Here is a 25,200-nt window from a genome sequence, read left to right as displayed (position 1 = left end):
CTACTGGAGAAAAAAACTATCTCAGACTTCTCCGTGACATTTGATACTAGTTTCTTTAAGACACTGGACATTTGTTTGCTTTCTTTTTGAGTAGACAGGTAAGAGTAGAATTTCAGACTTAGGGAAAGTAGATATTTACCTTTATAAGAAACTATCGACATGTTCTCTGAAATGGTTTTACACTCCATTGAGCAATGTCTGAGAGTTCTGGTTGTTCCACATCTGTGCCAACATTTGGTCTTGTCTGGTTTTAAGTTTAGCTGTGGTAGATGGTGTAAAGTGATATCCCCAGTACAGATATTAAAGATAACATCTGCTAAAAACATCTTCATGTGCTGTGAACTACTTACATTTCTTCATCTATGAAGTGCTTATTCAAAATGTATCTTCTTCCTTATTTTCCTCTTCCCTTTGGCAAGAAGACAAACTGTAATATTAAAGCAAATCTTTCTCACTATGTACCACAATACATGTTATCTTCAAAGGCAATCACTTTGTGCAATTAGATTCTCATTTAAGTTAATCTGAAACAACTTTCAATGCAAAGTAGATTTGTTGCAGATTCACAGTGTTTCAAAAGTTTTTAAAGATGGTGTGATATATGTGTTGGTATTAGCAGAGAAATAAATCTTTGCATAATTCTAGATTCCCAGGGGCCTCATATAAATAGTAGGTTTAATTTCTCAAATTTGACAAGATAAACACATCTTAATTGTTACTACTTATCTATTTCTCAAATTTAACAGAGAGCTCCATTATCCACACTCAAGTGCCTAAGGGCCTTAAACATGTGTTGTTCCTTATTTTCTTTAGTAAAGAACAAACAAGCTACCTCCTTATCATATATTAGCATGAAAATAAAAACTGTAGCCATTTTATGTAGATTATATGATCCCTAAACATCAGGTATTGTGGAAATACTAGGATAATAACTATTACATAAATTAAAATAGAAAGTATAATATCAACTTTATATGTATGTAGTATAGTTTCCTAATTATTTTCCAAAAATATACCAGAATATAAAGATCTCATCAACTAATCCCATTCTAACCAACATTGAATTGATGAATGATCAAAGCTAAAATCATAAGATTTTAGAGATTGTACCCAAAGGATTCTTTATACCATGTTGCTCCAATATTTGACATATGTATTCCAAAGGATTTGCTAGACACATGAATTGATATGTTTAACTATATTTTTAAAAGATTAATAACTAAAAATTATCTTGATATTGAAGTAATAATTTCACGACAATAAAAATGATTATAGAATTTAAGTTTCGATTCAATGAATTACTTTTGAACCACAATCTTTAGGCCTACAGAATATTATATAACTCAATAATAAAAAATGCATATTTTACAAACTTAAGCAGTAAAATGTCATGATACCAATGTATGTTTTGAATGCACACTGTAACTTATTTACTGAAAATAAGTTATTATCAAGTTCTTAAAAGCCCCTAAAGCTTGTGGCTACTCCTTAAGAAGTTCATGATTAAAGCTATAATATTCTTTTTTTAAGATTTATTTTTATTTATTTATGCATACTAAAAAGGGGGTATAGTCCAGAAGGTGCAGAGGGTGAGAGGATTCACCAGAGGCAGAGAGGGGAGCAGAACAGGCAGATCTACTGAAATACACTGTTGAGGGGAGCAGTGGCAGAGGTCTGCTGTACCATGTGGGTAGCTCCCTGGCCTGGGATATAACTCATGCTAAAATGGCTGCTCATAGCTTGATAGTGCTGAGATTTAACCCCTTGTGCCACTAGGGAGACCCAAGACTATAATATTATCTCTTTGTAAATCATTATGAATTTTATATTTCAAAAAATTTGCAATACAGATAGCAAAATTATATGTCTTCTCTTCCTCTAACACCAAAAAACTGCCCTCATAGCACATATTCTGTGATATCATAGTCTAATACATCACAGAGTTAAAATTATTAAAATACAAATAATTTATTCAGAAGCAGAATATGATCAAAGCAACTTTATTAAGCAGAGTCATGAAGGATTGAATCTTCTCTAACTGGTCCAAAAATTTCAAGGAAAGTTTTAACCACAGAACAGATATGGCAAAAATACTTCCTCTTGAATAATCACACAAACTGGTTAAAAATAGCTGATTGGAGTACCATATTGAGATATATGGATTGAGAGTTCTGTCTGGACTAGAAGGAAAGATGTTTTATTGGGATTGGCTGCTGTGAATATGAGGTTAAGAGTACCACTTGTGATGGTCCTGCTTTATCATTTTTATTGATACTCTCTTATTCAATATATTGAAAAGGATGTGAATTTTACTTACTCATATTTTATATCCCTGATTTTATATATAATGTACATGTATTAACATTTTGTTCATTTGTTCCTAGTTTACTATATAATTTGGGTAGTATTTCTTTGTAACCCTTACTTAAAAATATTTGACAAACTGGTTGTAAGAGTAGAAGGTTTTTTTAAGAGTAGAAGTTTGCTAGACTTTTTTGTAATGCTTCTAAGATATGGAGTATGTAAATTGCAATATGACTATAGAACTACATTTATTAAAAATACTGTTGTTTGGTATAAAATGATACTTTTCTCTAGAGATAAAGAACAGATGATTCAATCACTGCTATTTTCTCCTGACTTCAGGACAATTTTCTTGGACCCTAGGCATCTTTTATAGTTATGACCTCAGACTACATTAAGAAACAATGACTGCAGGATTTCACTATAGACAGGTAGGACTGATCTACAAGTGATAGATTGCTATCCCTTAATGTGTTTTATAAAGTACAATGCTATTTTGCTAAATTATATGTTTATTTGGGTATGTGAAGAATGCTGACAAAGACAGTCAGTGACCAATGCTCTCTCATACTACAGAATTTGCAAAGTGTGTTTTCTCATACACCAAATTTTTTTTGAAGATCATATAATAGTGAAGAAAATGATTGCTTTGTAAGAAATAAGCTGTCATGTGGAGAGACCACACTCATCATTTAACTTGTGATGGTTGCATTGAAGGAATTTCCAGTGCCCTTTTGAATAACCTAAGAGGTTTGATAACGTAGTGTGTTTCCTAGAAATTTTATTTCTAGTAGCAGAATGAAAGAGTTATAGGATGATTCACAGCATCATACCTGACAGATTAGGGATTAGAGATCTCAATACCACCTAATCCAACTGCAGTCTCTTTTGCATGAATCATGAGAGTTTTATATAGATATATAGATATATGGGTATATAGAACATCATCCACTTCCCAAACAGAAGTAAACATGAGTCTATAGGGGCATTCCTCTCTCTAACCAGTGGCTATAGTCACATATGTATAAAATTCTCATCTAAAACTAGTAACCAGACAAAACATGTCCAACAATAGTTTATGACTCAAGAGTGCCTCAACTATTTATTTTTGGAGTTTGACAGTAATGGTTTAAAGGGAGGGCCTGTCAATGCTTAGTGCATACATAATCAAAACAGTAGAGGGGAAAAGGAAATTTAATTTTTTGATTCTGAACACGTTTTGTTTCAGTGAGGAAAAATTACAACTATTGTTCAGTTATTTAGTGTGTTATTGCAACATTATGTAACACAGAACATTTATTGTTATAGAAAGTGCTTTTCATTTTAAAGGCCCAAGTCATAAAAAGTTGTGCACCGGTTATTACCATTTACCTTTTTCTTAGGTACATTACTTTTCATATGCTTTCATTAGTGTTATGCTCCCTAGTGTGCAAGTAACTTAAAATACATTTGCCAAAACTCAACTGGGGAGGAAAAAAGGAGTTATTCTTGCTTCAATTCTTTAAGTTGAAACAAAGCATTCTGTAAGAGACTGTAGTTGTAAAAGAGCCAGACGTGTAGCCTATTAAACGTGGCTAGCTAGCATAGTACTGCTCTTCCTGGTCTGCAAGACTTAATAGGCCTTAGGAAATTAATAGACACTATTAGAATTGTATGTGGTCTTAATTCCGCGTAGCACCTTAACAATGACTGTTTGAAAATGCTTGGTTAATCTTTTCTCACAGAGCTTGATATTTGCTGTCAGCACAAGGTAGATTTTTGTTGTTATTTTTGGGAAAGGGAAAAATATTTGTGATAGTTATCTTGATGATTTGCCTAAAACTTGAAGACTGAGTAAGTCCATTTTTATTTTTCTGTTTACTAAAGTGTCATTTCAGATGATATGATGTCTGTTTCTTGTTACATTTTGGGCAATAAATCAATACCACTCATAAGAAACAATATGCTTTCAAAATGTTGATATTTTCCAAATATTCTTTCAAATGTTTGAAATATTTTGCAAAATATTAGATAGTTTGGGGTGAAGTAATACAACTTGGATTGCATTATCTCTATGTGGTAATACTGGAAAAATTGCAATATAAAAAGACTAAGATGGTAGAGAATCTGGATAATAGTGTCCTGGTGACCCCATGATTTCCTTGGATTTTCCTCTAGAGTTGAAGAAAAAAAACATGCAAAAGAACACTCAAATTGTGGCTTGTCAAGTGGAGCCATCAATTATTGAGTATCAATAATTGTTCTCTCCTTTTGCCAATAATTATCATATTGACAGTGGAATTCACTTAGAAACAAAATGAAATTACCCACCAAAACTGAATTAACATCAGTAGAAAATAGTAAGGAAAAGAAGACCCAGATATCCCAACAAGATAGAGAAATAGATTGAGGTACAGCCTCGTCCCTCTCCCAAAGAAACCTTAGTGATGTCTTAGGAAGGATATTGACAAATCTGTGATATTAATATACAAGCTCTGAGAAGCTTCTGAAGGCAAAGAATAGATTGGGTCACTGTGTCTGGGGACTAATGAGAGGTAAGACTTGGGATGTAAAGAATTTTATCTGTATTCCTCACACCTGCTGATAAGTAGTTAGCTTTGGAGTGTGCAAGTTTAACATCCCCCCTCAAAAAAAAAAATCCACTCACTTTTGCTTTCCATTTGACTGATTTCAGAGACCAGAGAGACTCTTAGATGGGAAGCAAGTAGAAGTCTTTTTCAGAGTTAAATGGATTATTGGAGTTTATGTCATCCTATCTCTGAAACCTATTCCAGTGATAGGCATTCTCAAAATGAGAAATTACTAGAAATAATTTGTTTTTATTCTAAGTACTTCTATTTAATCATTGAACTAGTTAGTCCCCAACTCAATTACTTTGTTCTCAAGGAGTGTATAGTTCTGCAGGATTCACATCCAATGGCTCTAGTACAAGAGTTACAAGGCTGGCAGTAGGTACATCTGTAAATAAAATATTCCATCACTTAGAACTGTATCATGTAATTCATTCCCAGTAAATCTCTGTGTCCTCTGGACAAAATTTACTTCTCAGCTAGGTGTGCCCTTATATACTACCCTCTACCACAGGAAAGTGAGAGCAAATCTTAGTCTACCTTGATATTTCCAGGGTAATAAATGTCAGATGCAAAGACATCCTTAGCTGTATGGTCTCAGAAGAGGCAAACTGGCTCCAGCCAGCACTGTAGGAACCTTACCTTCAGTATAGAGGTAAGGTTCCACCTCATTGGATATCTCTAGTTGTCTCTTCTTATATTCACTACTACCCTTCACTATTCTCCACTTTGTTCTGTGCCTCCAGCAGACATTTTTTTTCTTTGCTCCTGGACAATATAAAGGAGGAGCCTGATGTCAAAGTATCTATAATGCCCACCCCATTCCCCATCCCAGGCTGCATACATGAACTAAGCATCTCAGATTTCATCCTGTATTCACATGGCCACACAATTCTCTCTTGCAGGTCCCTGTTATCTTGCTCCCTCATTGTTTTGTGAATTTAAAATGGTAAAAAGTGCCCCTACTCCTAATTTACTGCCCTGGTGACTTCCCTGCATTCCACCCACATTTTAATAAAGTGTCTCATTATTAATCACTCTTCAAATCTACACTTATTTTCCCCTTATTTTCTAACAGTCCTAGAATGACACATTACAAATAGCTCTTCCTCTTCTCATTATTGGCCCCTGTCTCCTGGAAATATTCTTTCTGGCTTATTTCGCTGAGCATGATCCCTTCCAGCTCCATCCATGTTGCTGCAAATTGCATGTGTTTATCTTTTTTGAATGCTGAGTAATATTCCGTGGTGTATATGTACCACATCTTCTTGATCCAGTCATCTATTTTTGGGCATTTGGGTTGTTTCCAAAGCTTAGCTATTGTAAATAGTGCTGCTATAAACATAGCTATAAACATTGATGTTTCTGTGTCCTTTGGGTAAATACCTAGGAGTAGAATTGCTGGATCATATGGGAGCTCTATCTACATCAAATTAAAGAGCTTCTGCACAGCAAAAGAGACAATAACCAAAACAAAGAGAAACCCCACCAACCAGGAGAAAATTTTTGCACTCAACGCTAATGATGAAGGACTGATCACAAAAATCTACAAAGAGCTGATGAGACTCAACAAAAACAAAGAAAAGAACAAATACATTTTATATGGTTATTATCAGCATAAACCCACTCATTTTTCCACATGGTAGCCAATATATTTTTGAAAACATTTATATAAGTTTGAAATATGCACCCTGAAATTTGACCTTTATTTTTTCCTGCTGAACCTATAAAAAAAAGAAAAACCTTTCTTATGATGCTCTTTCTGATATTTAAATACTGCTACCTTTTCATTCTAAAATACTATTATCCCAGATGAAAATGAACCCATTTTAGTTATTATTCTTAAATGAAATGGTTTCTAGATATCTCTTCATTCTGGGCACAACTTTCTAAATATACACATGTGCAAATACTAATTTTAAGATATGGTGGTCCCCACCACTCCAAAATCATGATTCTAGATTCCACTAGGCAGACAAGTGCATAGCTTAAAAGAATAAGCCCTTTTTTCCGAAGGTTATATATCTAGTAGTAGAGCCTGAGTTCTTGCATACACTTCATTCTTTTGTTCCTTTTTTTAAAAAGATTTATTTATTTATGCAAGAACCGGGGTACAGGCCAGATGCGCTGGAGGGTCAGAGGATTCACCAGAGATAGGGCAGGGAACAGAATAGACAGACTGATGAAATACACTGCTGAGGGGAGCAGCGGGTGAGTCAGAGTGGCACTGCTGTGCCACGTGGGATTCTCTCAAGCCAGGATCGAACCCACACTGCAGAAACTGCGGACAGCCTCACAGTGCAGTGCTCAACAGCCTGTGCCACCAGGGAGGCCCCCCTTTGTTTTTCCTATTCCTTTGTTAGTTCATTCCTTCCTTATTTTCTCCCATTCTATTTTGGCAGTCATATCATACATTAGTTAGTACTAATGTTGAGTTTTCAGTAGCCTAAAATCTGGAAACTATATTGCATTAAAAGAATTCTTTAATTTTTATTTAATTGTTTGTATTATTTAATCCAGCACCGAAAATTTATGATCGCATAGTCTCAGCACATCAGTGTAATTTGTAGATATTGTTTTGAATTCTGATTCTTTCATTCACTATTCATTGTTCCATTTATAAAACCGTTGCTTATTTCCAAACAGAAAATAATCATCTTCTGCATTTCCATGACTTTCAAATTCCTCTCTTAGAGAACTGGTCACTTTTTATCACGTTACAGTTATCTAGGAATAGAATATATTGTTCATAACTGATAAGTTCCTTGATATCAGAATCCATTCTGACTTATATTCATTCTATGGTCTATAACAGTGCTCAGAAAACAAAAATGATGTATATTTTGAAGGGTAAATGAGTGGGTAAATTTAAAATAGCAAGACATTCTTTACCATTTTTTTCAAGTATATTTTTGTTTTTACAGTCAACTTTGTTCCACTCATTTTAGATTGATTTTTTTTTCTGATAGAGAATTTAAAAAAGGAAGAGAATTTAAAAATAAATAGTTCTGATCAATTTTTCATTTATAAACATTTTCTCATCTACTGTGAGAAAGCTGAACTTTCCCTTATTTTTTCTGTATATAGATTTATAAGTATTATGCCACCATCTAATTATTACATTTCCTTTGTTGTGACATGTATCCTTTGAAGAGCTAACTGATCCTCTTGTATAGACATACTGGAATTTTCTCAACAAAATATGTGATTATTTATAGAAATTTAATTTTTAAGGACTCAGCCTTCCTCCCATAGTATAATTGTATATTTTTTAAATATCATACATGTATTGACCCTTCATTGAAATTATATTTTTTGGCAATGTTAAATAATATCTAATCACTTTCCAAGATTCCCATATTTTGTCAACTCACATGTCCTCAATGTTCCATGTTAAGTCTAGAAAATTGTGGTTGCATTATCAACTGTCTGAGAGACAAATACTACATAAAAAAACCTTAAAATTATAGATATACATATGAATATATCTATATTTGGAAAATGTATGTGACTTTTAATGTCAAAGTTAGTGACATATCCAGTTGGTAAACACAATCAATAATTTTACCAAGTAAACACAAAATAAAGATGTCTTCCATCACAAATATTATTACCATTTTTCTGAAATTTTTTGCCAGCGATATTAAACAGAGAGCTATTTTTTTTTTTTTTAATAAATTTTATTGTTATATTCCCCATACAATTGCAGCCCCCCCATTCTGACCCCAATCCCTCCCCTCCCACCCCCGCCCCCCTAAAAGTGTCTCTGGTTCATAGTTTTTTGTTGATTTTGATTTTCACTTTCTTATAGTTATTCATTTTCCTGGTCCCTTATTTAAGTTTTCTAGATTCCTGCTATGAGTGAGACCATCCGGTATTTTTCTTTTTCTTTTTGGCTTATTTCGCTGAGCATGATCCCTTCCAGCGCCATCCATGTTGCTGCAAATTGCATGTGTTTATCTTTTTTGAATGCTGAGTAATATTCCATGGTATATATGTACCACATCTTCTTGATCCAGTCATCTATTTTTGGGCATTTGGGTTGTTTCCAAAGCTTAGCTATTGTAAACAGTGCTGCTATAAACATAGGGGTGCAGGTGTTCTTTGGAATTGATGTTTCTGTGTCCTTTGGGTAAATACCTAGGAGTGGAATTGCTGGATCATATGGAAGCTCTATGTTTAGTAGGTCCAGAAATCTCCATACAGCTTTCCACAGTGGTTGGACCAGTTTGCACTCCCACCAACAGTGCAGAAGAGTTCCTTTTTCTCCACACCCTCGCCAACATTTGTTGTTGCTAGTTTTTTTAATATGTGCCATTCTCACTGATGTAAGATGGTATCTCATGGTAGTTTTGATTTGCATTTCCCTGATGACAAGTGATGTTGAACATTTTTTCATATGCCTGTTGGCCATTTGCATTTCCTCTTCAGAGAAGTTTCTTTTAAGCTCTTCTGCCCATTTTTTGACTGGATTATTTTCTTTGTTGTTGTTGAGTCTCATCAGCTCTTTGCAGATTTTTGTGATCAGTCCTTTATCATTAGTGTTGGGTGCAAAAATGTTCTCCCAGTTGGTGGGGTTTCTCTTTGTTTTTGTTATTGTCTCTTTTGCTGTGCAAAAGCTCTTTAATTTGATGTAGTCCCAGCTGTTTATCTTTGCCTTCACTATCACTGCTTTGGGTGATGTGTCTGTAAAGATGTCTTTGATGTGCAAATCACGTAGTGTTTCGCCTATATTTCCTTCTATATATTTTATGGTTTCAGGTCTTATGTCTAGTTCTTTAATCCATTTTGAGTTGATTTTTGTGTATGGTGTGAGGTGGTGGTCAAGCTTCATTCTTTTGCATGTAGCGACCCAGTTTTCCCAGCACCATTTATTGAACAAACTTTCTTTGCTCCAATGCATATTCTTTGCTCCTTTGTCAAAGATTAGTTGACCATAAATCTGTGGGTTTATTTCTGGATTTTCTATTCGATTCCATTGGTCTGTATGTCTGTTCTTGTTCCAATACCATGCAGTTTTGATGATTATGGCTTTGTAGTATAGTTTGAAGTCTGGGAGTCTGATGCCTCCATTCCCTTCTTTTTTTTTCAGGAGAGCTTTGGCTATTCGGGTTTTTGGTGATTCCATATGAATTTCATCAATAATTGTTCTATTTCTTTGAAGAATGACATTGAAATTTTGATTGGAATAGCATTGAATCTGTATATTGCTTTTGGTAGGATGGCCATTTTAATAATGTTTATTCTTCCAATCCATGAGCAGGGGATGTCTCTCCATTTCTTTGTGTCTTCTTCTATTTCTTTTAACAGTGTTTTATAGTTTTCTTTGTATAGGTCCTTTACCTCTTTTGTTAGATTTATTCCCAAATATTTGATTTTTTTTGTTTCAATAACAAAAGGGATGGTCTTTTTGATTTCTTCTTCTTCAGATTTATTGTTTGTGTATAGGAAGGCTACTGACTTTTGCGTGTTGATTTTGTATCCTGCCACTTTACTGAACTGATTGATGAGTTGAATTAGCTTTTCTGTGGAGTTTTTGGGGTTCTCTATGTATAATATCATATCGTCTGCAAATAGTGATAGTTTGACTTCTTCTTTTCCTATTTGGATTCCTTGGATGTCTTTCTCTTGTCTTATTGCCCTGGCTAGGACTTCCAGTATTATATTGAAAAGCAATGGTGAGAGTGGACATCCTTGTCTTGTTCCAGATCTTAATGGAATTGCTTTCAGCTTTTCACCATTGAGAATGATACTGGCTGTTGGCTTGTCATAGATGGCCTTTATGATGTTGAGGTATGTTCCTTGTATCCCAAGAATTTCAAGGGCTTTTATCATGAATGGGTGTTGCACTTTGTCGAAAGCTTTCTCAGCATCTATTGATATTATCATATGGTTTTTATATTTCTTTTTGTTGATGTGTTGGATAACGTTGATTGATTTTCGGATGTTAAACCATCCTTGTGCCCCTGGAATGAATCCAACTTGGTCGTGGTGAATTATCTTATGGATACATTGTTGGATTCTGATAGCTAAAATTTTATTGAGGATTTTTGCATCAGTGTTCATTAGGGAGATTGGCCTGTAGTTTTCCTTTTTTGTGTTGTCCTTGTTCGGTTTTGGTATTAGTGTAATGTTGGCTTCATAAAACGTGTTTGGTATTGTCCCTTCCTTCTCAATTTTTTGGAAGAGTTTGTGAAGGATAGGCACTAATTCGTCTCTGAATGTTTGGTAGAATTCATTTGTAAATCCATCAGGTCCTGGGCTTTTGTTTTTGGGGAGGTTTTTTATTACCATTTCAATTTCGCTAATTGTAATTGGTCTGTTTAGGTGTTCTATTTCTTCTTTATCTAGCTTTGGGTGATTGTAGAGTTGTAGGAATTTGTCCATCTCCTCTAGATTGTTAAACTTGTTTCCATATAACTGTTCATAGTAGTTACTGATTATTCTTTTGATTTCTGCTGTGTCCGTTGTGATTTCTCCTCTTTCATTTATGATTCTGTGTATTTGTGCTTTCTCCCTTTTTTCCTTTGTGAGCCTGGCTAGGGGTTTGTCTATTTTATTTATTTTTTCAAAGAACCAGCTCTTGGTTTCATTGATCTTTTGGATTGTTTTTTTAGTTTCAATTTCATTTATTTCTGCTTTGGTTTTTATTATTTCTTTTCTTCTACTGGTTCTGGGGGTTTTTTGTTGTTCTTTTCTAGATCTTTGAGCTTCGAGATTAGGTTGTTTCTTTGAGTTCTTTCTTTTTTTTGATGTGAGCTTCTATTGCTATATATTTTCCTCTTATTACTGCTTTTGCTGCATCCCATACATTTAGGATATTGGTGTCCTCCTTGTCATTCAATTCAAAGAATTTTTTAATTTCTTCTTTGATCTCCTCGTTAGTCCAGTGGTCTTCCAGTAGTGTGGCTTTTAATCTCCATGAGGTAGGATAGTTCCTTGCCTTCTTTTTATGATTTATTTCTAGTTTGATGCCTTCGTGGTCAGAAAAGATGGTTGGTATGATTTCAATCTTGGTGTATCTGTTGATGTTTGTCTTGTGCCCCAGTATGTGATCGATCCTGGAGAACGATCCGTGTGCGCTTGAGAAAAATGTGTACTCCGTTTTTTTTGGGTTTAGTGTTCTATAGATGTCTGTTAAGCCCAAATGCTCTAGGTCCTTATTTAGAGCTTTAGTTTCTTTACTTATTTTTTGTCTTGTTGATCTATCCATTGTTGATAGTGGTGTGTTGAAGTCTCCCACTACATATGTGTTTTCTCTGATGTCTGTTTTCAGAGAGGACAACAGTTGTCTGATATATTTTGGTGCTCTTTCGTTTGGTGAGTATATGTTAATGAGTGTTATTTCTTCTTGAAGTATTGTCCCCTTAATCATAATGTAGTGACCATTGGGGTCTCTTTTTATCTTTTTGAGTTTGAAGTCTGTTTTATCTGATATAAGTATAGCTGTTCCTGCTTTCTTTTTTGGCCCATTTGCTTGTAGGATTGTTTTCCATCCTTTGACTTTGAGCCTATTTTTATCTTTTGTAGCTAAATGTGTTTCCTGGAGACAGCAAAAGGTTGGGTTTTGTTTCTTAATCCAGGCTGCAACTCTGTGTCTTTTTATTGAAGAGTTTAGTCCATTTACATTTAGAGTTAATATTGATATGTTAGCATCTGTATTTGCCATTATGTTTGTCTTTCCTTTGATTTTATTTATTTATTCTTTTAATAACTTTTTTTTTTTTTTGGTCTTCTTTCGTTGTTATTCGTCCCTCTGAGGTTCTGGCTTTAGGATTCCTTGTAGTATTTTTTGGAGTGGGGGTTTAGTCGCAATGAAATTCCGGAGTTTCTCTTTGTCTGGGAAGGTCCATATTCTTTCTTCATGGAGGAAAGAGAGCTTTGCGGGATAGAGTATTCTTGGTTGGCATCTGTTTTCTTGGAGTCTGTTGACTATGTCCCTCCACTCTCTCCTTGCCCGTAGTGTTTCTTCAGAGAAGTCTGATGTCAGCCTGATTGGTTTTCCTTTGAATGTTATCTGTTTCTTCCCTCTTGTCAGCTTCATTATTTTTTCCTTGTCCTGGATTCTTGGGAGCTTTACTATTATGTGTCTTGCTGTGTTTTTCCTTTCGTCGTGGAAGTTTGGTGTTCTTCTTGCTTCTTGTATATCAATTTTCAGCTCCTTCTTCTCATTTGGGAAGTTCTCTTCAATTATATCCATGAATATTTTCTCTGTTCCTACATCTCTCTCCTCTCCTTCTGGAATTCCTATAACTCTTATATTTCCTTTCCTCATGGAGTCAGATAGTTCCCGAAGTCTTTCTTCATTCTTTTTCCTTCGTACTTCTCTTTCCTTTTCTGTTTTGGTTCTTTTTATTTCTGTGTCTTCAAGATTACTTATTCGTTCTTCCATTTCATCTATTCTGCTTTCATTGCTTTTCCCAGAGTTCTTTAGTTCCTCCATTAATTCTTTGATCTCCTGCATTTCTCTTACTTCCCTCTTTAGGGACTCAATTTCCTTCTTCTGATCTATCACTTTTTTAATCATGGCAATTTTAAATTCTCTTTCTGGAAGGCTCAGAAGTTCTTCCAAGTTGCTGTCGTTGCAATCTGGGGAGTGGTTTTCTTTTTGTGGTGTGCTTCTTTCCTGAGGAGTTTTTAGGTTGCGTGTGGTTCTTCTACTCCCTACTGTCTGTTTTCTAATTTGTCGTATGCGTTGGGACACTGTGTTGCTCGGACTGACTGACATCTTGGGTGAACTTCTCCGCTCCCCTCTGGCTCTTCCAGGAGCCATCTCTGTCTTCTGGGGGAGCTTTCTGCTGGTTTTAGGCAGTTTTTACTGAAGAAATGTCCCTGTTCTCAAATGGCGAAGCGGGATGCAGTCCCTGCGCCTCCGGTTTCAGGCACACTCTTCTGCGCACCCAGTCTGCCCCAGACGTGGGTGCCTGCTCCCTCTGTGGGCTCAGACTGCTGGTCGGAAGGGGCCTGGCGTGGAATAACTTCCCGGCTGGCCACTGGGTCCTCCAGAAACCTTCTGCCCTTTTCAAGCAGTCTTAAGAAATGTCCTGTTTTATAGGGTGTTAGTGACTTTTTTTTTTCCTGGTCGCTAGGTGGCGCCAGAGATCTCTCCTATTGTCCTTGGGGGGCTGTTTTTCGCCTCCCCCCACCCCGTGGGACAGAGAACAGAGCGGGAATGGTAGGGTACACCTCAACAGCTTTGGGGTGCTGTGTCTGCCTTGTGCCCCACCGTCGTGGAGAACCCACGCCCCGAATTTTCGTGCCCCAGGTCTCAGTTCAAAGCCCTCAGTTCCAGGACGCGGGCTGTAGCCCAGTTCAGTGGCGCGGGAATGGCGCCTTTTGCACCGCTCCCGTGCCTGGGCGCCTGGTTTCTGCTTACTCAGGGAGGGACCTTCACCTCAGTGAGGACCTCCGAGCGTCTCCCCGCAAGCCTAGGTCGTCTCCCCGCAAGCCTAGGTCGCAGGCGCGGGGACCTGGGCAGCCGCGATCCAGGTCTGCACTTGCTTTTCAAGCTCCCGGAGCGCGCCGTGTTTCCGCGCCAGCTTACCGGCAGCCCGGGCTGTGTGCGCGTCTCCCGGGGTCTTTGTTCTTCTCTAATGGCGCCCGGAGCCGTTCGCTCACCGCCGCGGCGGATCCTGCAGGGTTCGCCTCAGCTCCCGTTCACGGGGTGTGGTGGCTGCAATAGTTCCTTTCCACTCACAGTCCCGCTTGCTGCGTTCGTTTGTTCTTGTGGGTCGTTTTGGTTTGTTGTTTCCTCCTCTCTGCGGGTCGGAGTAAACAGAGAGCTATTTAAGAATAGAAAAATAAGGTAGGAGGATCGATAATCACCGTGGCAAATGATTTGTTTGATTTATCTGGAAACCCCAAGAAAACAAACTGAAAAGTTGTAAAATGCAACTTGGAATATAAAAAATATAGAGGGTTCAATTTTTTTTCTCTTTTTTTTTTAATTGAGGCAACATTGTTTTACAACATTGAATATGATTTAGGGGAACGTGTTCATACTTTCTCATATGTAAGTCACCATTATCATACCCATCATTAATGACAGTGCCCTTGCTACTAGAACTAATTTGTTTTTGGAGACTATGTCTTATAATCAGCAAAATCCTTGGTTTGAATATCTCCCCCCCCCCCACTCCAAAAATATATATGTTCTCTGGCTTCAGGTGTTGTTGTTTTGTTGGTTGGTTGGTTTTATTCTTAGCAGAAACCCAAAATATGTAGACAAAAGTCATGTGTTAGGTTACAATAAAAATGACCCAGACATTTGCCTCTCCTGACTGCAGGTCTGTATCAGGTATCTGAGCATAACTCTTTTGCTCTGGTTTTGTCTTTAATGATGGGACTTTGTCCAGTGCAATGTTAACAAGGATAACATAAGCAGACTTGGAAGATACTTGTATAATGGGGTTTACTGCTTCTGCATTATCCTCACCTTGAAAGTTTGCCTACTTGAGAATGAAAGATATTAGGAATAGAGACAAGTCATGGAAGTTATTCCAAATGAAACCATCTGAGATCAGCCAAAAGCCAGCCACCCCCACTCCCTCATATTTTAACAGTTCTCAGAAATAAGCAAAATCATCCAGTCAGTTTGTACTTTTGTATACTAATAAATACTTATTGTTTTAAGCTGATGATCTTAGAGGTCATTGGTTGTATAGCATTGCGGTAGTTAAAGATTCCTGATGAAGAATCTTTTGATGGCTATTTTTCTGTTTGTTTGGAATAAGTGCAATATTTCTATACCACATGGTAACGTCAAGTCCTCATATATCCATATAAATCAATACTCTCTAGCAATTGACATACAACTTAAAAAGTCATCAAAGGACCATTTAAAAATTCTCTTCATCAAATAATCAAAATATTATTGATTTTTTTTGTAAAGTACCAAAGAGCTAATAACCTCTGCTTGTCTGTACTTTCTATTAGCATTAATTTATGTTCTTTCAACACATTCTGTTCAATTGTTATATAATTCTTCTCATTTGCCAGTCTTATCCTACTTCTGACAGTTGCCTTCTCATTTCTGGCTCTCTTGGTTGTGTTTAACCTGCCACAGCCTTTTGTTTCCCCACCCTGTGCTTCAGGAAAAAGAAGATAACTTGGCATACCTGCCAATGACTTGTGACAGTAATATATGAGCAGGGTGGTCCCTGATGTCTTAGAATAAAACACTATCCTCAAGAAGACAAACCCTCTGTCACTTGGTTTCCAGGGATACAAACATATCAAAAAATGCAGAGCTAAATACATTTTAAAGTAAGAAATCCTTTTTTAAAAAATGGAAGTGGAGACAATGATATAGAGGAAAGAACATAGGCTTTGGAGTCAGAACTCCTGGGATTGAATAGTGACAGCCATTTACCTCTGGCAAGTAACTTTACAGCTTGAGCATTCCTTTTATCTTCTGCAAGATGTGAGGACTATATGATATGAAATAACTAAACTCCTAGCATAACTGTCATGTTTCTGCCTTCAAATCTCTCTGGACTCATCAACAACTAAGACATCTTTTACCTCATCTCTAAATATCTCCCAAACCCTTTAGCAATTCTGCTCTATCTCAGCCCCTCCAAACTGATACTCTTTATGAACAAAAGCCTGGTCGTTACTGAGATTCAATCACCAAAGACAAATAGAAGAGAAAGCTAAAAATGATATCAAAATGTGTTATTTTGATACATTTATAAATTGGAATATTTTATCCTTTTTAACTTTTTAATAAAAAATGTGAGCAAAACCATTTCAGAAACACAATTTTAAGTTCCACAGAATTTGCTAAGCAAATCTTGAAAATTATTTAGTAGACCAATTTTGCAAACACTGTTATATACAATTACATGCAATAGGTAATAGGGTATAATTAATCAGTTGGATTTATGGATCTATAGAATGATATCTATTTCCTGAAGGACCTTCCTAAAAGATTGATATTTGACAAAGTGAAAATTCACATTTAGTTTGGATGATAAGTTTTCTTACCTGTTGATTTCATTGGGATAGCAACCACTGAGATATTTTTTCAATTAAGTACCCAAATTTGTGTCACATCCTCCTTCATAGGCTTTGAACTAAAGTTGATAAAGTGGGCCACTCCTCTTTTTGATCATTAAGGTAAATTTCTTGTTCTTACACCAGTCTATACTGGCATAACTACAAATGAGACACTAAGCACCATTTACTGAACACTTCAAAAGTCCTATGTAGTCAAGGCACACCATCTTATTTAATCTAATGGAAACACTTCAGGGTAAACAGCCTATCATTTTATGGGATCATTCTCTAGCAACACTTAACTTTTTTGAGTTAAAAATAATTTACATATAAATGTATTTGGGTGCAAAACTATTAAACAAAGGGCAAAATAACTCCAATAGCCACCACCCTATCCTTCTTTTAACACTCTTATCTAAAAACAATGTACCCATATTTCCCTCCTCCTCCTTTATATAGTAAAATCCATTTATATCCTAATTAACCCCAGTTGCTGCCATTTTCTCCTTATATTTTCCTCTCTCAGAATCTAATTGCATCTTGCATTTGACTAGTAACTCCTGCTTCTCAAGTGAACATCTTATGCTATGTTTGAAGGATTTTAGAGAAGGGTATTTTCATATCAGTGGTCAAAACTTGAACTTTAAATGAAGATGGAGAGAGCTCAAAAGGGGAAGGAATTCTATTCAACTTTTCAAATTCATAATACAAATGTGAAAATAACTTATGAAAAATCAAATTTGGGGATAAATTCAATGAATGGGGCTTGGGTTGTCATCATGAGGTGTGTAAGTGCAACATTTTTTCTGTTCTTTTCTCATTAGCCGTGCCAGGAAAGCTTCTTATCATCCCTTGTAAGATATTTTTAATTATCTTGGGGTACAAAGATGCTATTAAAAATGAACAATTATTTAATCTGTCATTTTTGTATGAAATATCATGTAAGAAAAACATGTGGAGTTTCAGAATCATTTTATCTATCTCTGAATTTGGATGCCAGATTTTCATGACTCTTGGGGGGGGGGCAAAGGAATAATAGTATATAAAATACTAATTTCATGTGATGCTGATAATATATTTTTTTCTCTGATATTTAGTTTATGTAAAACTAAAGAGAGCACATTGGTTTTTAGGAATTCTACAATGATGTTGACATATTGCTCTCAGAAATAGTGGTAAGAGCCATTGGACTATGCCATCAGAAAATAATTCTGAAATAATGATAAACTAGATAATGGTGAGACAGTATACTCTCCAGTCAACCCCCATACTGAAGAATTATTTGCTTTTCAGAATTATTTCACCTAAATAAAACTGGGAAGGAACCATTATTTTAAGGAAATGTAATTTTTTCTTCTGTGTCACGCCTCTATTGTATTTCCCTACCATCTTTTTCTCAAACATGACCTGAGTCTCAACTTCTCTGGAAGACTGAATGAAAATTAATATTTTGCAGCACTTGACCTGATATCACACCCATGCATCACTTCTTTCTCTCCATCACTCCACTTCCTCATATCCTCACCAGGTTTTCCAGGGAATACTTCCAAATAAATCATGTTCACATGGATCCTCATCTCAGGTCTGTGATGTGGAACCCAAACTGAAATAAATCTAAAGTAGCAACATGAAAACTTGATGTCCAATAAGAACTAAGCTTTATTAAATATCCACTCTGTTGTAGCACTGTTAGACATACCATTTCTAATTTTTCTGGAACTGACGTGTCTCATTTGCTTGTTTCAAGTTTGGGTTATAAAATTACCTGTAACTTAGTGTTGCAAAGTACTTCCCAGACTATGTCAACTAGCCCTAACTTTTTGTAGATACTTCAAGAGAAGTTAAACAGTTTAATCATAATTATACAATTGTCTTCAGGTAAAAGCTGGAGCAGGAAACTTCTGTGCTTTTTCTTGCCAGTACAAAGTGTCATCCTGCTAAAATATGAACATTTCCCCCCTTTATTTGTCTTCAGTGGAGACACAGAACAGCTGGTCACCATCCTTCCTGTTTGGATAGAATGAAAGAATAGATTATTATAGAAATCACCTTTTCCTCTCCAAACTAGTGGGTGATGACTCCACTTAAGGGAAGGAGCAATCGAGGGGAAACTTTCAATGCCGCTGGCCTGCTTCCATGTAGTCTGTGTATAATAGAGTGCTTTGATGTCTGGTACATTCATAACCACGAAACTCAGCTTTCCAGTCAACAGAAAAGCTATTTTACACTACTTTTGATGTGATGAAATAACTTAACTAGACATGGTTAATCACATAGCTGGTGATTATGCCATGCAAGGAAAAGCCATTAAAATAAGCCAACTGCCTCTAAAAAGAACAAAGGAAAACTCCCTAGCAGGCATACACAGAGCTGACTCAAGTACTCTGGCATGACTCGGTATTTTACCATCCAGATTCATTCTCACTATTTTCATAACATGAAACATAAATGTCACTGCTTCCACGAGAATTCTGTATACCTGCCGAACTTACTTATTACTTATTCTGTGAGGCACTCATAATTTGTCTTTACTCTGTTCCAGACATATCTGGCTTTGATCATACCGCCAGGCTGAACACCAACAGATTTTGGGACTAAAGCAGAAAAAGCTCTTTTGTATAAATTTAATCCCACTTAGGTCATCTGTTTATTGCTTTCTCCAAAGCATCTAGGTTTTCAGATGATTTCACCAGTATCACAGATACAAATCTTATAATCAATGAGAGTACCTACAGGTTAGCAGCATTAAAGGAAAAAAAAATGTACTGAGGAGAACAGAACTGACATGTCAGTTTATTAGTCCAGCTGGTTATGAAAGCTAACCAAGGTCCTGTTTTCAACAAGAGTATTTATTTGTATCAGTGCATGATGAGCTATTTTATGAAAATAAGTAAACTACATCTGTTAGAGTAGATTATTTCTATGTAAAAGAAGTTCTAATTTTTCTACAACTATATATAATGGAAATGAATGAAATATGTTTAACTCATATTTAAACATTTCTCCAAACCTGGCAACAAATTAATCAGTAGTCTTGAAATTAAACTGTAAGTTGTGATGTATAATAGCATTTTTCATTTTACCACAGGCTAAATAAAACAATGGACTGCATTACATAACCTAAAAAAAAAAATTGGGTGGACTCTCTAATATGTAAAAGTAGAGAACACTGTTGTGTAAAAAACTTTCCAAGGATCAATATAGACCTAAGAAAGTAAAAATTTTAAATTGGGAATCACAGTAATTTTAGAAACGTAACAAACATTGTAAAACAAATCTAGGTTTTGTATTTCGATGATTGATAGGTTTTAGAATGGAGAATGACAAATCACCAACTCATTCAATAAAAGAAAAACTGTATGTGTTTCAATAATGAGTAAGTTTGCTAACTATTAAAAAGAAAGTGTCAATAGGTCATTGAAAGTGTAATTATAGATAATTTTAGTGAATATATCTCACTATATGGGTATATTGTGGAATAGTATGAGAGAGAAACTAAGCGTTATTATGACTAATTCCCTCATCAATGGAATAATGAGTTTTCTTCACGAAAAATATTTATAGGGTTCCCACTATTCATGAGTCAGACAGACCAAGTCTTTGCTCCATGAGGAACTTATGATCTGGTAAAGGAAAGACTGATATGTGAGTAAATGTTCCAAAGATAATTTCAGATAACAGCTCTGAAGCAAATTATGTGACGATGACTCAAAGAAGAAAGTCCTACTTTAGTTAGGGATACTCTTATGATTCGGTATTAGGGCTGAGACCAGACAAAGCAAGAGTAAAGGCCTGGGACAGACTAATATATGGGAGGAATTGGAGGAGAGACATTCCAAAAAGTTGAACCAACCAAAGGACTTAGACAGAATAGAATGTGGTGTGATAGCAAACACTAAGAGAGTGTGGAACACTACTCAGCTATAAAAAAGTGAAATCTTGCCAATTGTAAAAATATGAATAGACTGTGAGGGAATTATGCTAAGTAAAATAAGGCATAAGGAGAGAGACAAATACCACATGATTTCACTCATTTGTGGAAAATAAATATAGAAGTAAATGAATACACATAAGCAAAACAAAAACAAATCTTTAGACGCTGAACAGAATGGTAGTTACCAGAGGGGGAGGGAATGTGAGGGAATAGGTACAGAGGGCCAGTTGTTGGGGATGGATGGTGACAGGGCATTTGGTGACTGGGCTTGATGTGATATAGACAGAGGCTGAAGTGAGAAACTATGCACCTGATCCCATTACAGTACTACAAACTAAAGCTATTCAATTAAAAAAAAAATGCGGCTAGTTGAAAATTTGGATTCATTAAAATTAAATAGATGCTTCTTAATTTTAAGGATTTTATAACATAATAGGATATTTTGGGTAAGATTTATTTTTTCATTTATGTGGTTCTTCCATATTTTTTTTTCTTCTTTTCCATACCATTGCCTTTTCTGCTATTTTCCCTTCTTGATGTTTCATTTCCTATATTTATTTTTTTTAATTTTTTTAAAGATTTATTTATTTATGCATGCAAGAACTGGGGTACAGGCCAGAGGTGTGGGGTGTGGTGAGAGGATTCACCAGAGACAGAGTGGGGAACAGAACAGGCAGACTGACTGAAATACACTGCTTAGGGTAGTAGTGGGTGAGTCAGGAGAGGTTTGCTTTGCCATGTAGGTAGCTCCCTGGCTGGGGATTGAACTTGTGCTGCAGTGGCTGTGGACAGCTTCATAGGTTGTGTCTTAACCACTTCTGCACCAGGGAGGCCCCATCATTTCCTATATTTCATGTTGGTCTGTCTTATACCAATCATGCCTTTACATTCTTCCCTTCCTTTTTCATTGATATTTCTCTTTCTTCCTGCTGCCCTTTCTCTTGGCCCCTCATCACTACTCTCCTCTTTGACTCAGCTTCAATATTCATTTTCTCTGTGCTCCTACATGCAGGGTGTGCTCAGTTGCATGCTTGTCTTTCCAACCGATCCTAGAAACTTTTGATCTTACAGAGACCTGACCAGCCATGGCATTTCTTTGAACTCAATGCCTTTAGTTTTTCTCAATAGCTCTTTCTATCTTCTGCATGTCATTTTGCATCCTTGAGAATTCCAGTTGTTGAAAGATGTCAGTGTTTAGGTGCCAAATATTTGAGGTATTGTTTTCTGACTAGAAATTTGGATAATTTAAATCAGGGAATGACTGAAGTACACCAGTACTTATCCTTTCATTTAAATAAGTCTTAATAAAACCATATTCAAGAATTATGGCAAGAAAATATAAACTTTCATATGAAAATATTAACAAAAAACAGTGCCAACTGTGAAAAAGATATTTATATTGTTGCTTCTTATCAGACCGATATGAACACTTTTCTTAACTCTGCAAAATATCCACTGCAAACCACTACCACAAATTGTAAAGTGATTTAATGTTTTATAAAACCCATCTTTACCAGTCTCATGTATTTATTTAAGCTGGATTATGATTAAGGCAGAGCTATGGTGGAATAAAGGAATTACATGAGTCTTGTATGCAAAAATATGGAAAAAATAATATAATAGCAATTCCTAAAAAGAATATTGAAATAATTACTTACATTGACTCAGATAAATTAATAACAGAGTTGCATGTTACATTAGTCAACTTTTTAAAGAAAATTTCAAACTAGGAACAGTGTAACTCAATTGCTGTTAATTCCCTCCTTCTCCCAATTATACTTAAAGGATTGACCTAAAAATTTTATCTGGAAAAGGATAAAAAATATCTGATTGAATTCGCTAAGCAACCACAATATGAAATTACTTATGATTCTGTGATTTAACCACATTGATTGTGAATATAAACACCAGTGGGTTGTTCCTATGTGGTATAGCTGGAAGCTCGCTGGTTCAGATTCTTTATAAGTAAATAGAAAAAGAAAACATTTTACATTTTTAGTGTGTGTGGAAAATTTTCTAAGGAGTTCACTTAGAAAGAAAGAAGACAGGCAGATAGCCATACAGGCAAGGAAAGAAAAGCTGTTCCTTTCTGTTTTACTGAAATTTGGAGATAACTCTAATAAGATCTAAGAATACTCTAATAAGCTTTGGAGCAAACTTGCTAAAATTATACCAGTTTTGAGAGGTTTGAGAATTGGACTCTGCTGTTCCTAGATTTGGAAGACTGAATATGTATGGTGTTTGTAAGTCACACCCTTTGAGAACATTCTAAGGATCACCAAATTGTCCTCTGTAAATCACCTTATCCTTGGCATTGGTTGGAAACTAAAATTCCACATGTTAAAAGTTTATCCTTTTATTTGAGATTATTGTTCCTTTTTAAATCATAACTTCCCCTAGGGTAGGAATCGCTAAAAATGTGGAAGCAAAATATAAATGTGCTTGAACTCCTTAGACAACAATATGAAACCAGTGGTAACTGTATTATATACAATCACACTGATTATAGCTATGAAAGAAGGGTCTAAAGTGTTAGTTTGGTAGGAAAGAAAAGGGTGGTTCTAGATCAGAAAATACTACCAAAAGAAAAAAAATATTTGAAAAGTAAAACAATAAAGATATTTATAACAAATGTCACACCTTTCATTTTTTTTCCACTCTTGTCCTTAATGTAGACCAATTGAATCTATATCATATTGAGCAAGGTCTGTAGTCCTGAATATTTTTTTCATGAATAAATATCTATTGAGTTTTTACTATGTGAGTCAGGCTTTTGTTTTAGATTCTGGTGACACCACACATATACACACTCATCCAACATCTTCAGTAAGTAGTTGAGTTTCTACTACCTGCTCAGTAATGGTCGGGTGCTCAGGATAGTGAGGACAAACACACAACACATATACCCTAGGCCCTGTTTTCATAAGAAGCAAAACTCCTAAGCCATTGAGAAAGAGGCAGCAAATCCTCCTGCTACTGCCTCTGCTGGGAAGGGTAGGATCATCTCCTCTTTATGAGCAGCCAGCAGAGATTCACTGCCTCTGGGGGAAAGGTAGAAAAACTAGTTTCCAGCCTCTTAGGGAAAGGATAAGGAGTTCTCCCAGGACTCATTACCATGACTGATATCAAGCAAGTGTCTACTAACTGCTAAGGTAGAGTAGAAAATTTGTTCCTTCCCAATCCCTGTCGAAGATAGATGGCAGAGAGTTTTTCTCACAAGAGGAATAGGCATGCATAATGAAAAGACACCATTTCTTACTTTCAGACATAAACACCTGCTTAAGACTGAAATTCAGGACAAATATATATATATATATATATAGAGAGAGAGAGAGAGAGAGATTGAGATTGACTGATTGATTGACTGCTCCTATCACAATCTTAGGAGGCTACTGAGAATAACAATGCACCAGAGTCTGTATATAGAAGGGGGGTGGCGACTAATTGGGAATGTAGAGAAAGGCCCTCCCCTTGATGTGGTACAAATGTCTAAGATCTACTGAAAATTATAGGTACAGAAAAAAAAAAAAAGAATAGAAAAATCTCTGGTAGCCAGTCCCCCACCAAGAACAAGATAAGAGAAATCTACTGTTGGAGGTATTTGAAGCTTGTGACGATTGAAGGTAACAGTAACAACCACACAATCCATGTCTAGCTAAACTGCTGAATTGATTGGCTAAGTCTTCCCAATTAGCAGCTAATTAAAGAACAGACATGTCAATTTCTATTCATAACTACTATTTATTTCAGAGTCAACTGATTTCCATGAAACATGAAAAGCATTCCATTGAAATTAGAAGACAAAAAAAAAAAAAAAACAGAACAAAAGGAAATCAAAATATCCCAACTCAAATCTGTCAACAGATGCAGACTCACGAATGACTCATGATGACACAATTAGACTTTGAAATAACTATCAGGAATATCTTAAAGGATCAAAAGGAACCTACGGATTCAGGGTAATTCGGTTGAAGAATAAAAACAATGAAATCCATATAAATTAATCATTATTGAAAACCTGAAAAATGATAAATTTTAGGACCAGCTTAATTTGTAATCAAAAAGGAAATTATAGTATCCTTTAGTGGCAGAAGAGACAACTTGTTATAGACCTTTGACGTTTTTAAAAATATACAGACTTTTTTGCTTAATGAAGATAACGGCTCTTTAGGAGAAATAAAATAACTTGATTTATTTGATGAGCCAATGGATGTCTTATCAGTATTGGACAAATAAACTATTGTCCTTTTGCTCTTGATTGGTAAAATAGCTATTTTTTAAAAGAGTAGATGGTTAATAAAAGATCTTTGCCTGTTGTCACACAACCAGACAGATTTAGAAGAATATTCTGTTATAATAATACCAGATATTTAATAAATGCATCTATGGAAA

The 25,200-nt window shown here is 35.7% G+C and overlaps 1 long non-coding RNA gene across 1 annotated transcript in view; it reads left to right on the top strand.

Annotated features, from left to right (window-relative positions):
- Positions 1 to 2,656: 2,656 nt before the first annotated feature.
- Positions 2,657 to 25,200, top strand: part of LOC119232142 (uncharacterized) — a 90,469-nt gene continuing 67,925 nt past the window's right edge. The window contains exon 1 of the long non-coding RNA XR_005122017.2: positions 2,657 to 2,735. This is a non-coding gene — a long non-coding RNA (uncharacterized LOC119232142). The remainder of the gene's footprint in view (positions 2,736 to 25,200) is intronic.

The sequence above is a fragment of the Talpa occidentalis genome, unplaced genomic scaffold, assembly GCF_014898055.3.
Source record: "Talpa occidentalis isolate TD23 unplaced genomic scaffold, MPIMG_talOcc4v2.1 talOcc4.7, whole genome shotgun sequence".
Taxonomy (NCBI): domain Eukaryota; kingdom Metazoa; phylum Chordata; class Mammalia; order Eulipotyphla; family Talpidae; genus Talpa; species Talpa occidentalis.
The sequence above is the reverse complement of the archived record's forward strand: the minus strand, read 5'-3'. Positions and strand labels throughout refer to the sequence as shown.